The following is an 11,714-nucleotide window of genomic DNA, read 5'->3' on the forward strand; positions in this document are numbered from 1 at the left end:
TCAACCAGATGATCGACAGGATGATCGGAAACCGGTCGTCATAGCGGGAGATTTCAACGGTTGGGCAGTGGAGTAGGGCGACCGCTGCATCAGTCCCAGGGCCAAGCGTGACTAGAAGCGCGAATTGGCTGTTTATTCGAATTGGTCCTTCACGCTGCCACCTTCCGAAATATCTGCAGCACGAGTCTCCAATTCTTTCCAAAAAGACCTTTTCAACGTGGCATCATCCAGTCAGCGAGTGTTGAACCGACTCTCTCCTCCTGCCGAAGAATCCGTGCAATGCACATGCGTATTTAGCAGATGAGGAGGAGATGATCGCACTCGATATGGGAACTACGTTTGTTCCGTACATCAAAAAGGCTCTGTTTTCATTTTCGGCTGACAGCTCGCTCAAAAAAATGACAGGTGTGCTTACCTACCCTAAAGTTATTCCTGTAGTCAGACAGTTGGTAGGACAGCGCACCCATCCGTGATATGTCGAAGTACAACATCCTTGAAGAATCACGTTAAGCACTAACTTTCTTCTGAGACTATGGCGTCTCATGATACGCTAATGGTTCGAGTTGTCGAATCCAATCTTCGCATTGAAATCGCCCGAAAAGAAAATAACCTCAGGTTAAACGGTATAATCTGTACAAAACAATAGGGGGCAATTAATAATATTGTTATTGTATTGTACCATTTCTTATATTTATACTTAAACCTGTTTACAAAAAAATATTAGTGCGACAAAAGATCAAAAGGACAGGACGACGAATGAACAAATTTAAAAAATCTTCTATGTAATCTACCTAATCGAAACAAAATATTGAATAATATGTTAAGAATATGCTTCTGAACTAAAGCTTAGAGTTTACACGTTCGGAAGCCTCAATTTGAGAGACATGAAGGTTTTTTTTATTAAAAGCTCGGTTGCTTCGTTTTGAAAGGATTGGAAGCATCTTTCTACGCTTCTCGAAAGCCGCCTTCTAAGCACCTCGGAGCAATCCTTTCAAGAGGCTCGGAAGCCTCCTTTCAAGAGGCTCGGAAGCCTCCTTTCAAGAGGCTCGGAAGCCTCCTTTCAAGAGGCTCGGAAGCCTCCTTTCAAGAGGCTCGGAAGCCTCCTTTCAAGAGGCTCGAAAGCCTCCTTTCAAGAGGCTCAGAAGCCTCCTTTCAAGAGGCCCGGAGCCTCCTTTCAAGAGGCTCCGGAAGCCTCCTTTCAAGAGGCTCAGCCTCCCCTTTCAAGAGGCCTCAGAGCCTCCTTTCAAGAGGCTCGGAAGCCTCCTTGAAGCGGCCTCAGAGCCTCCCTTCAAGAGGCAGGCCTGGAAGCCCCTCTTCAAGAGGCCCGGTGGCTCTCCTTTCAAGAGGCCTCGGAAGCCTTGTTCTGTTTTAATGAAATCGTGAGGATTAAACTTTCTAATTTCAAGCAAAAATATGACACAAACTCATCTACAGGTTTTACAATAGTTTCTATGTCACACCTATCCGTGGTCACCCATTGCTCAAATGATAACTGATCAATATATTTTCTTCAAACTCAGCGAATAAAGTATTTTCCAATGATGAAGAATCTGGACAATCCGAACAAGATCGTAGATAGCAATTTGATGTTGTATTTTCACACAAAAGACTACCAGTTAACATTTTAATATCCTTTGTTAAATTGATTCTTTTCAAACTATGTAAAATAAGATTAATATTCTCATGGGTTGTGCACACACACACATTATGTGTTCCTGAATTGGAAAGAAGCTTACATTGTCTTGGCCGAAGGCTTGCAAATGAGGAAAAACCTATTTTAATATTATCGTGAATTTCCTTGAAGCGTGTGTACGCTTCTTTCAAAGTCGTCATCATTAATCGTTTTTGGATTGCTTGACGCTTTCCATCTTTTTTTACTGATACATAATCTTTTTGACCAGGCATAGCTCGACTTACTTCATCATCTTCAAAATATTGAACTACTATTTCTTTTGTCTCATCTGTTAATGCAGTACTAGACCTAGTATTTTTGGTTGAAAGACAGTTATTCTTCAATTGTTTTGCCTCTTTTACTGTATTTCTATTGGTTTTGAACTCATCAATGGCATCCTGAATAGACCACGAACTTGGCAGCATCGACAAAATCAATAATTTTTCTTTCCTTGTCGTGGCTGCATTCGAGAACCTTTCCTTCATATTTATAATTACCTCATCGTAGTCTGTATTTTCCACATCATCAGGTCCTAATTTGAAGAGGTTTCTTCGTACAGCTTCGTTTATTTCACGGTATTTTTTCTCCGGGTAATAAACGTAGTCCATCTTACTCCATTTAATCGGAGTCACTTTTATCCCAGCTATGCCCTCGTTAAAGCGTTCGATGTTGACCTTTTGGATACACTCATCTTCCGATTGATTTGTTGAAACAGATTTCGCTGATGGTACGGTGGCAAGGCTCTCAGCACTTAATACTTCTGGTAATTCCTCAGTTGTTGTCGATACATCTGGCAATTCCTCAGTTGCTGTCGTTTTCGAACTTCCTGCGCTCTGCTCAACCGATGATATACAGATTGCTCTTTTGTCAACGTTTAGACGGCAGGACGTGCAAATGCGTAAATTTGTATTCAATGTGGACATTGGAGCATAACCAGTCGCTTTCAGTTTATCTATGGTGCTTTCGGTGAGATTTCGTAACTCTTTTGAACACTTTTTTCCATCAAACGGCCTACAACAGTTGAGAAAGCGGCTACTCATGTTGTTCGTAATATTTCAATAAACAAAATCACTTTTAAGTTTTTACTGACTAGTTTGGTGTCATTTGTTTGACTGAAGAAAAAAATTACTATAAGATCTTTAACAACCTTAGTAGTAGTAATTTTTTTGCTTTTTCGTGAGCATTGTCATGGTATGTACCTATCATGCATTTGTTGTTGTTGAAGATACCCGTTTCCTCCCGATCATAAAGTCTATTCTCTAAGAGGTATATTTTTTGCAGGTAAACTATAGACGTACACGTGTATATAAATCTTTGATTTTGCAGCTTTTGTCTTAAAAATAACATTTCTGATATGTTTCTATCAACGTTATTATCAACAGGTTTCAACACTATTAAAAGAATTTTTCGCCAGTCACGTGCAATGAAAATTATGACACTATCAATACTTTTGATCACAACACTGGATCGTGTCTAAGTTTCTTATAGATGCTATGAATAGTAAGCGTATTGTTGAACGCGGAGGGTCTAGCAGAACGGCACCTATGTCAAAAGAAAGCTCTACTAATCCCTTTGAGAAAAGTCCGGATCATTAAATTTGGTCAACGCTTTACTGAAACGAGCACTTTGAAGGAGGTGACTGTCGTCCCGGCCTTTTAAGGGTTAAAGAGATTTTTAGCCCTAGGCTGGCTCATCTCTAGGGAAGAAAGTAAAAGAATGCACTTTGACTTATCAAATGCAATCAAAATGTGACTTATCATGTGCAGTGAAATTTTCTCGCTTGATTCTGATTTGTTGTTTAAAGTGCGTTTATTGAGACGAATAACAAGAGACTTGATCAAACGAATTACAAAAAAAAGTTTGGCATGGGTCGCAGAATCATGGCGTCAATCGACGGTGGTTTGCTGCAGGAATTCATTGGCATCTCCATCGATTTGGTTATCGTCAGCGAAAATTAACATTTTCTCATTCCATGAATTGTTTAAGAGTAAGTTGATCCTAGACGAATATTCATCACAATACAAAACACAATCGCTTGGCGACGGCATACAGTTCATCGGACGCTGCAATAAATTTTACCGCAGACGACGATTGAAAATGTCTTTACGATGGTGGTGGTCATTGGTTGGTTGTACCACAGATAACAGACATTGAAGCTAGAAAAATTTTATTGAAAATCCAAACTTTTGAATTAATATACGTTGGCCCACTACTGCCATCTACTCAACTGATTGCGGCAGTACCTAGGATGCAGCTGATTAACAACGTCGAACGCAGCAAATGCATTTGAGCCGCAATCGGGCTGCGTTTACATAACAATGATCCTTGCGCCATCTCCAATCGATTGCCAAACGCGGTCCCAATTTAAAATACATTTGAAATAACGGTTGCGGATGTTTACACGTATAGGATGCCAGCCCAACATCTGTTATCTGTGGTTGTACTCTGTAAACTGAAATTTTCTCGTGAGATTCTGAGTCTGGTGTTGTTGCTATTAGTGAATGAAAATGTCCATTATTGAAAATAATTCCACCATTTGTACAATACAAAGTTAATCTGAGTCACTGTTTCTTCATATTTCAAAGCACAATTGTTTGACGATGACCGTCGGTAGCGGAATCCCAATCGTGTCGAAGTAAGCGCTGCAAAATTTCATTCGCATGGTGACTGAACAAATTTCGGATGTTCTCCGAAAAAAAGGAAATTTAATGTTGACTACATTGACAATTCCAACTAGGGTAATGGTACCAATAGGGGAGGTATTAGTAGATCAACCAATGTATTTTTTTTTAATTGATTATTATGGGAAATTTAAAATTTTAATGCTAGATAAACTAATAAATTTATTAAAAAATGAAATTGATGTAATTTAACATCAACAACTACCAATATCGCTTGCACCACTAATGGGTACCCTGTTCCTTTAGTGGTGGTAAAATTATTTGGTCCCATAGTGGTGCTATCCATTGGTTTCTTGTAGACTCACCAGTGGTGAGTCACTACTATTGGTACAGCTGCAACCACTATAGGTGCAAAGGAGTCAATCATCGTTTTCATTTTTTCGGTAAAATCTTAGGATAAGTTGTTTTTGACAGGATATTTAAAGCATATGACTCATCGACTGAAATCATAGTAAAGTGTATAATTATGAAAAATCTCATTAAAACCCCACTACCTCCATTATTGGTAGGTCAAGAGGTCAATAATAATCTGAAACAAATCACTAATAGCTACAAAACTATTCACAATCTTACGAGAAAATTACACTTTCCGCAGACGACAGTCAAATCGGTAAGGACGCCACTGTAGTGATAAAAATCTGCAACAATCACCTGCAACGATCACCACTACTTGACAACATCAAATTTTTTCTGACACTGTGTGAATAAATTCATTGAAGCGTCTTTTTCCGACACGCACTTGAGATGCTTCTATCGACGGCAACATTCTGCCTTCGTCAAGCGATTACGTTTTGTACTTTGGAAATTCTGATTAATCTTCTCTTATGAATACATTTTTGGATGAATTCTCAATAGTGAATATGTTTTCGGGGGGCAAGCACTAGCCGATGGTGGTCGTAAGGGCCGATACTGACGCCATGGATTTTTCTTCAGTCATCATGCGAATTAGTTTATGGCATCGTCTCATTTCGACACGTGCTTGAGATTCTGATACCGATGGCAGCTTTGTGCCGTTGCCAATGGTTATCCGCTACAGAAGCCGTCGATTGTCGGATCCGCCGACGATCGCCTTAGATGCTGATTGGTACACGGATGTGAATACAACAGCAACAAATTTTCTGCTGCACCACCGCTACGACAGCAGTTGCTTTCGGACGCCTTCGTTCACTCTCCGTGAAATCACGATTGAAAATGACGCGCATGCACGAAACACGATTTTTTTATACACAAGGAAAATGAAGCAGTGGCCAAGACCCGTAACTCACATAAATCAGATGTCCGTGTTGGGATGGAACGGGATTGGTTAATTCTGATTTTTGTACAGACTGGGAAAGAAACTATTTTTTTATAGTTTAACATTGATAATCAATAGTTTCAACGGATTCAGAAAATTGCTGGACAGTTTCCGAATCGATTGATAAGAAAATCTCGATAATCAATCGAAAGATAAAGACACTATTAACGTTTAAAAACCCTTATAATTACGTAATGGTCTCGAATTTGGAATTTTTCGTTTTACACTCTGTATCTGAACCTTCCTCTTTAAACGTATATTGCTTCGAAATATTAAAAATAAATGGCTTAAATTGTTTTACATCCGTTCTTGTGCTCCATCATGCAATCGAGAACCTACGACCGTTCGCCGGAGACTTCGAAACTGAGAACATTAGTCATCCCCTACGATAGGCTGCACATATTTTCTCGTTCGTGCCCTTCACCGAACAGTGAGGCGCCAGAATCAGCAGAGCCAAAATGCAGCCTTTTGGGACTAATGTAAATGATGCAAAAATCCGCTCTCCTGCTAGAACCATGCTAATCCTGTTCACCCAACGCTGCTATCATTCGCGTGCTTTAGCGCTCGTGGTGGTGCGCTAGCGCTCCACCGCGCGCAGTCACATTTATATGGATAGCCACCGCCGGAGACAACAGCGACGTGAGGCGTGCGACGAGAGGCAACATTATGTTCACGACTTGACAAGAGTGACAGCAACGGTATTGGCAGGCAGCCACGGGGCCTTCTATCTTATAGCGAGAGCATAAACACGCGCCCGCGCGCGACATTAAACACATTCCTCCGGAGGCACACGCCTTCCACCGAGAGGTTCGCCCAGGAATGAATTGTATTAGCCACATAGCATAGCAGGACTTTTCAGTAAAAACATCTTCTAATGTCTTAGATTATCAGTTTTACAGAAGTACTGCGAGATAAAAACCTCCGATTCTGTCTAAACTGTAATTAGACAAGTTTTAGCATTTCACACCATTACATTAAACTATATTATGTTTGCCCACACCAAAACTGAATTTTTGATAAAAAGCCCAGAAAGAATGTCATTTGAGAATTTTTTTTATGATCTTCCTTAATGACATAACATAAAATTTATCTCATTTTTCTTTTAAAAAATCATTTACATAAAAACGATAGCCAAATATCTACATTCTTAAAAAGAAAAGTACTTATCAATTTAACCAGTTCTAATTACAGTTCCAAATACTAATAAATTAATACTTATCTGCCTGCTATCAATATCAACTTTCTACTTTATGCAGGTCGTTCCTTTGCCCCAACCAGGCCGGCGTCCGTTGCGCGACCACCTTGTGCGACGCGAGTTCGGTCATTTCTTGAATTGAATAACAACGCCCGAGAAGGGTTGGTGGCTGGCTGTTGAAGCCAGCACAGAGTCCAACAGAGCTGCGAAAATTGCCTGTTGGGGAGACACTTGGGTCCTATGGAAGGACGTATGGCAGTCAGTCGTCGATTTGGTACGTTTTTTATTTTATCCAATTTACAAACCAGAGGCATAATTTCAGTTGCATAGCTCATTTTAATGTCAATAATGTTGGCACCGTGCTGTACCTGCATTCTAGGGGCAGTGGGTGAGTAACAAGACTCGTAAAATCGAAAATTGAAAGCGTTGCGTTAGATAGGCGTGTCTGGTAATCTAGGGCAATTATCATGCGAGAGTGAGATCTAATAACATTTCAAGAAGAGGTCATAAAACATAAGAGGCCCACTCCATTATTCACTTAGCATTAGCATTAGCATTAAGCAATTCGCACAAATTCGTAGGTGGTACAAGCCAAGAATATTGTATGAGAGTAACATCACAGAGTAACTTTTCTTCAGATACTGATTGGGGACTAATCACTATCTCTTAGACGGAAGCAATTTACTCTTCAATAGTCGAGATCTGTCCCGGCCACTCCTCGGAAGTTGAGGAATGGTAAGAAAAGGAGGGACATCTAGTTAAGAAAGATGCAGAGAACTCTACGACCTTTCATAGGTGCCACAGGATGTTTTGGGATTGTGTGGAAGGTTATAACAATAGAAAGAACCAAGATAGAAATACAAAGTAAGAAAGGGCGAGCCTGGAATTGAACCCACGACCTCGTGCTTATAAGGCAGAAGCGACTAGACCAACTAGACCACTGAGCTCGTTGCCCACTCCATTATTGTCACTTGTCCTGAAATTAGGGGTCGTAGACGGCCGCTTTTGAAAGGTAAATAGGCAATCGAAACAAATCTAATGAAATGTCTGCAAATGTATCGGAGGATTCAGACCGCTTAACTACCCCAGATAGGATATGGGAATTTATAAAATACCATCTCAGACTACCGCTGATTTTGGAGAAAAATCCTTCAATGGTAAAAGAATATCGCAATATATCTCTGATGTCTAAGAATACGCTGTTCTGATTCCAAGCGATACGATTTCTGGGAATCTTACGCCTCTGTTAGCTGCTACGACTCCAGCTGGGATCTCGTTCCCAAAAGGCCTTCCCACAAGCTCGAATTCTCAATACCGTACAAACCTAATTTTTTACCAAGATCCAGAAAATGGTCAACTTTACCGAGATTCGCACAGCCGTGCCCCAGCAAACATGTTTTTTGCCGAGATTTCTGTCAAAATTGCTAAAATCAGCAAATAATTTGCCGAAAATCAGCTAACAAGCATCATTTTGCCGGAATATCAGTTTATTATTTTGCTGACGCACGGTGTGCGGATTTTGCCGAGCTGCAGAAATAAAAACTAAGTGTGTAGCTGATGTTCTTCTTCGCAAACTTCGAAACAAAGTTTCACTGCTACTAATGACTTTAAGGGTTAGTTCCACCATTTTGAACGTTAAGTGGCGTTTATACCAGCCTATCTTAGTGCGTGCTTTTTGCATCCTTAGCCTTGCCAAAGATTGACCGAATCTCTAAAGGCTGCCTCCACCAGTTCTCCGAGGTCTGCCGTTTCTAAACTAGAGGCCTCTCCCACGAACCTGACGAAGTTCCCATGATCATGTAGTGGATTTGCTAAACGATTGCATGCTTGTAGCCCACATCCCTTCTAGTTCAGTTCTCTCGATCCAGGGCTACAGAACCTCACGTCAATGAATAACTCCATCCCATTCCAACGGAATGTGCTGGTTGAGCTATCATTGACTAGCACCACCGAGCTTCAGCAAAGCAATCTATCCGGCTATCGATCCGCTGCCACAGCAATAAAGTCAACCATGATGACAACCGGTTTCGTACCACCCACGAGGTCGGACGATAGGCTGTCGACCATTTGAATGAATTGCCGTGGCTCACTGTGGCAGACCGCTGTATTCGTTGGACAAAACGTCTAGCACTCTCTGGATATGTTCTAGTGTTTTGGTGTCTTCAGCACACTATCGCGGTTGATTTTAAGCTTCATTTTGATGAATTTTATTTTTATCTACGTAAGTTAAAACTTACCTAGATAAGTATTATCTTTGATAGAAACAATAGAGCAAAATCTCTTCTACAAAGTGGTTTGTTTTGACATTTTAGACTTATGATCCATAGACACATATGCTCTATAACCTTGTAGATGGCGCTGTACGTTATTTCCTTGAAAGTTTTTGAGGTATGCTTTCAAAGGAATTAGTAGGTAAAAACACTGTTTAGAAAATATATAACTTAGAATGGGCAGATGGCGGCAGCTAAAATTTTGTCTGAACATAATTCAAACTTTGATATCGTGAAGAAAAAAAGTGGAGACATTCGGAGCTTTTTGTCTACCATTATTCCAAATCTGGTATTAATATGCACTGAAAATCAACATATTACAGAAATTCAGAATGAAACGATTTTACGTTAACTTCTGAGTTCTGCAATATTTGGTAGAATCGTCCTTCAAAATTATTAGACTTGTATTTTTGTTCCGTCACTAGAAGGGTGATCTAAGATATCGATGAATTTAAAAAATCATTTCTTTTAGCATTTTTCGAAATCAAATCAAGTCAAGAAATTTATTCTCTCAATTTTACACATAGTTTTGAAAAAATAGAAATGTTGAGCAATCCGTTTTGAAAAATACATTTTTGAGTAGATAACAAACACCGGTACAATCATATATCACAAATATGGAGACGCACGGTTGCCCACAATGTTGTTTGTATGGCGAATTAATTCATTTATTTTGAAAATATCATCTCCAGAATGGCTTGCCCGTTATCTCTATTTATATAATATGTGAAGTTGGGAGATTAAATTGCATGGCTATTGATTGAAAATCGAACCAGTATTTCAAAAGATAGGCTAAATAACTGTTTAAAAAAAACGTTGACTTTTTTAAATCACCCCATCAGAAATTAGTCACTCTAGTGCCGTAACAAAAAAGACCAGTCTAATAATTTTCGGAAAGAGACGATTCTAACTTTTACCAGAGGTTTAACGCGAAAAAATCAGTTTAGGGTGTTTTCGAGGAAATAACGTACAGCGCCATCTACAAAGGATTTAGAGATATGTCTATGGAGCATAAGTCAAAATGTCAAACAAACCACTTTAGAAGAAAATGTTGCACTATCTCGTTTCTATCTAGTTTTATAAGTTTCTATAAGTTTTAACTTATTTAGATAAAAATAAAATTAATCAAAATGAAGTGTAGAATCACCGCGATCAGTGGCGCCGGGAGGACATGTCCTACGCATGAATTTGCCTGGGTGGACAATCAAAGCATTGTCCTACCCATGATTATGGTAAGAACATAAGAAGTCGTTGACTGGCAAGAATCTGTGTGTTATCAAATGGTGATTTCAAAGCTAATTGTAGTCTTTAGAATAATCATAGATGATTATGGAATTCTAAAGATATAGAGTACTGTTTGTTCTTTAGAACTTTAGGCACTTTATAATCCCGATAGTGTTCAGGATGTCTAAAGCAAAGATGTTTTCGATTATTTGGTAAACTGGGCTCGATCTTTTTAGTTTGTCAATATTCCATGGCTTATTCAAAAATGTCGTACGCTGAACCTTTATCGTGAAGGTATTGTCATGCTTTGAATTCCACTAATAACGAAATTAAAGCGCTTGTTGCAATAGCTTATAATAGATAATTAGCAAATACCAATAATTTAATTTTAGTTGCTGCAACTAGTGCAAACAACGAACAAAGTAGTAGAAAACCTTCGCACTAGTTCACCATACTACACGTTTTGGAATTCAGCCTCTGGAATGAGTTATTGACAAACTACTAAATGATTGAACCCAGATTACTAAATGATCGAAAATACCTCTGGACTTGAAGTTTTCCAGAGGTAAAATAAAAAATTATTATGAAATCAGCAAATGCGAATAATTAAAATTCTAGAACCCATGATAAATAAAGTAAGTTTAAATGGACTATAAGAAGCCACGTAAACAATTTTGAAACTGAAAAGCCATGAACAGATCTGCTCCGTCATCAATTCTGAGCTTCCATAAAGATTCTTTGAAATCATAAGATTTCTTGGATGTTCGCTTTCAACAGGTAGTTCCATTACCATTTCTGATAAATTGATTGAACCCATTAAATATTCATACAAATTTCTGTGATGACTTGTACTAGAAGCTGATAAAAATGTTCTATAATCATAAGAATTCAAAGATGTAAGCCAGCTTCTTCACAACTTAAACAATCTTTGAAAACAATATTTGACATGAAAATCTAAGAAAATTTCTCACATTATGTAATTATTCTGTCCGTAAAGATCTTTTTAAGTCTATAATTTTAGAACTGATCAAGTTACCGCAAGCATATCTGTATCACATTGATATGGATGGATATGAAGTAACTGTCATGATTAATGACAATATTGGGAAAATGTGATCGATTTCGAGAAAAAACAGTGATTCAGTTGCCAGCGCTTCTGCCTATAAGCAGGAGGACGTGGGTTCGATCACAAGCTCGTTCCTTTCAAATCTGTATGTCTGTATGTCAAAACCTCCGTGGCACCAAAGTTCAGGCTTGTAACAACTACAAATTATGCGAATAGATTTAAGCTAATGATAATACTACCAGAAATCGACTCAAATCGACATATCCTATTTGTCCTACCAACGACTTGGAACGTGGATGCGCCTCTGCCCAT

General features: G+C 39.0%; 1 pseudogene; it reads right to left on the reverse strand.

The window, feature by feature from the left end:
* LOC134209896 (zinc finger protein 354A-like) overlaps positions 1 to 11,714 on the reverse strand; it is a 44,531-nt pseudogene continuing 32,817 nt past the window's right edge.

The sequence above is a fragment of the Armigeres subalbatus genome, chromosome 2, assembly GCF_024139115.2.
Source record: "Armigeres subalbatus isolate Guangzhou_Male chromosome 2, GZ_Asu_2, whole genome shotgun sequence".
Taxonomy (NCBI): Eukaryota; Metazoa; Arthropoda; class Insecta; order Diptera; family Culicidae; genus Armigeres; species Armigeres subalbatus.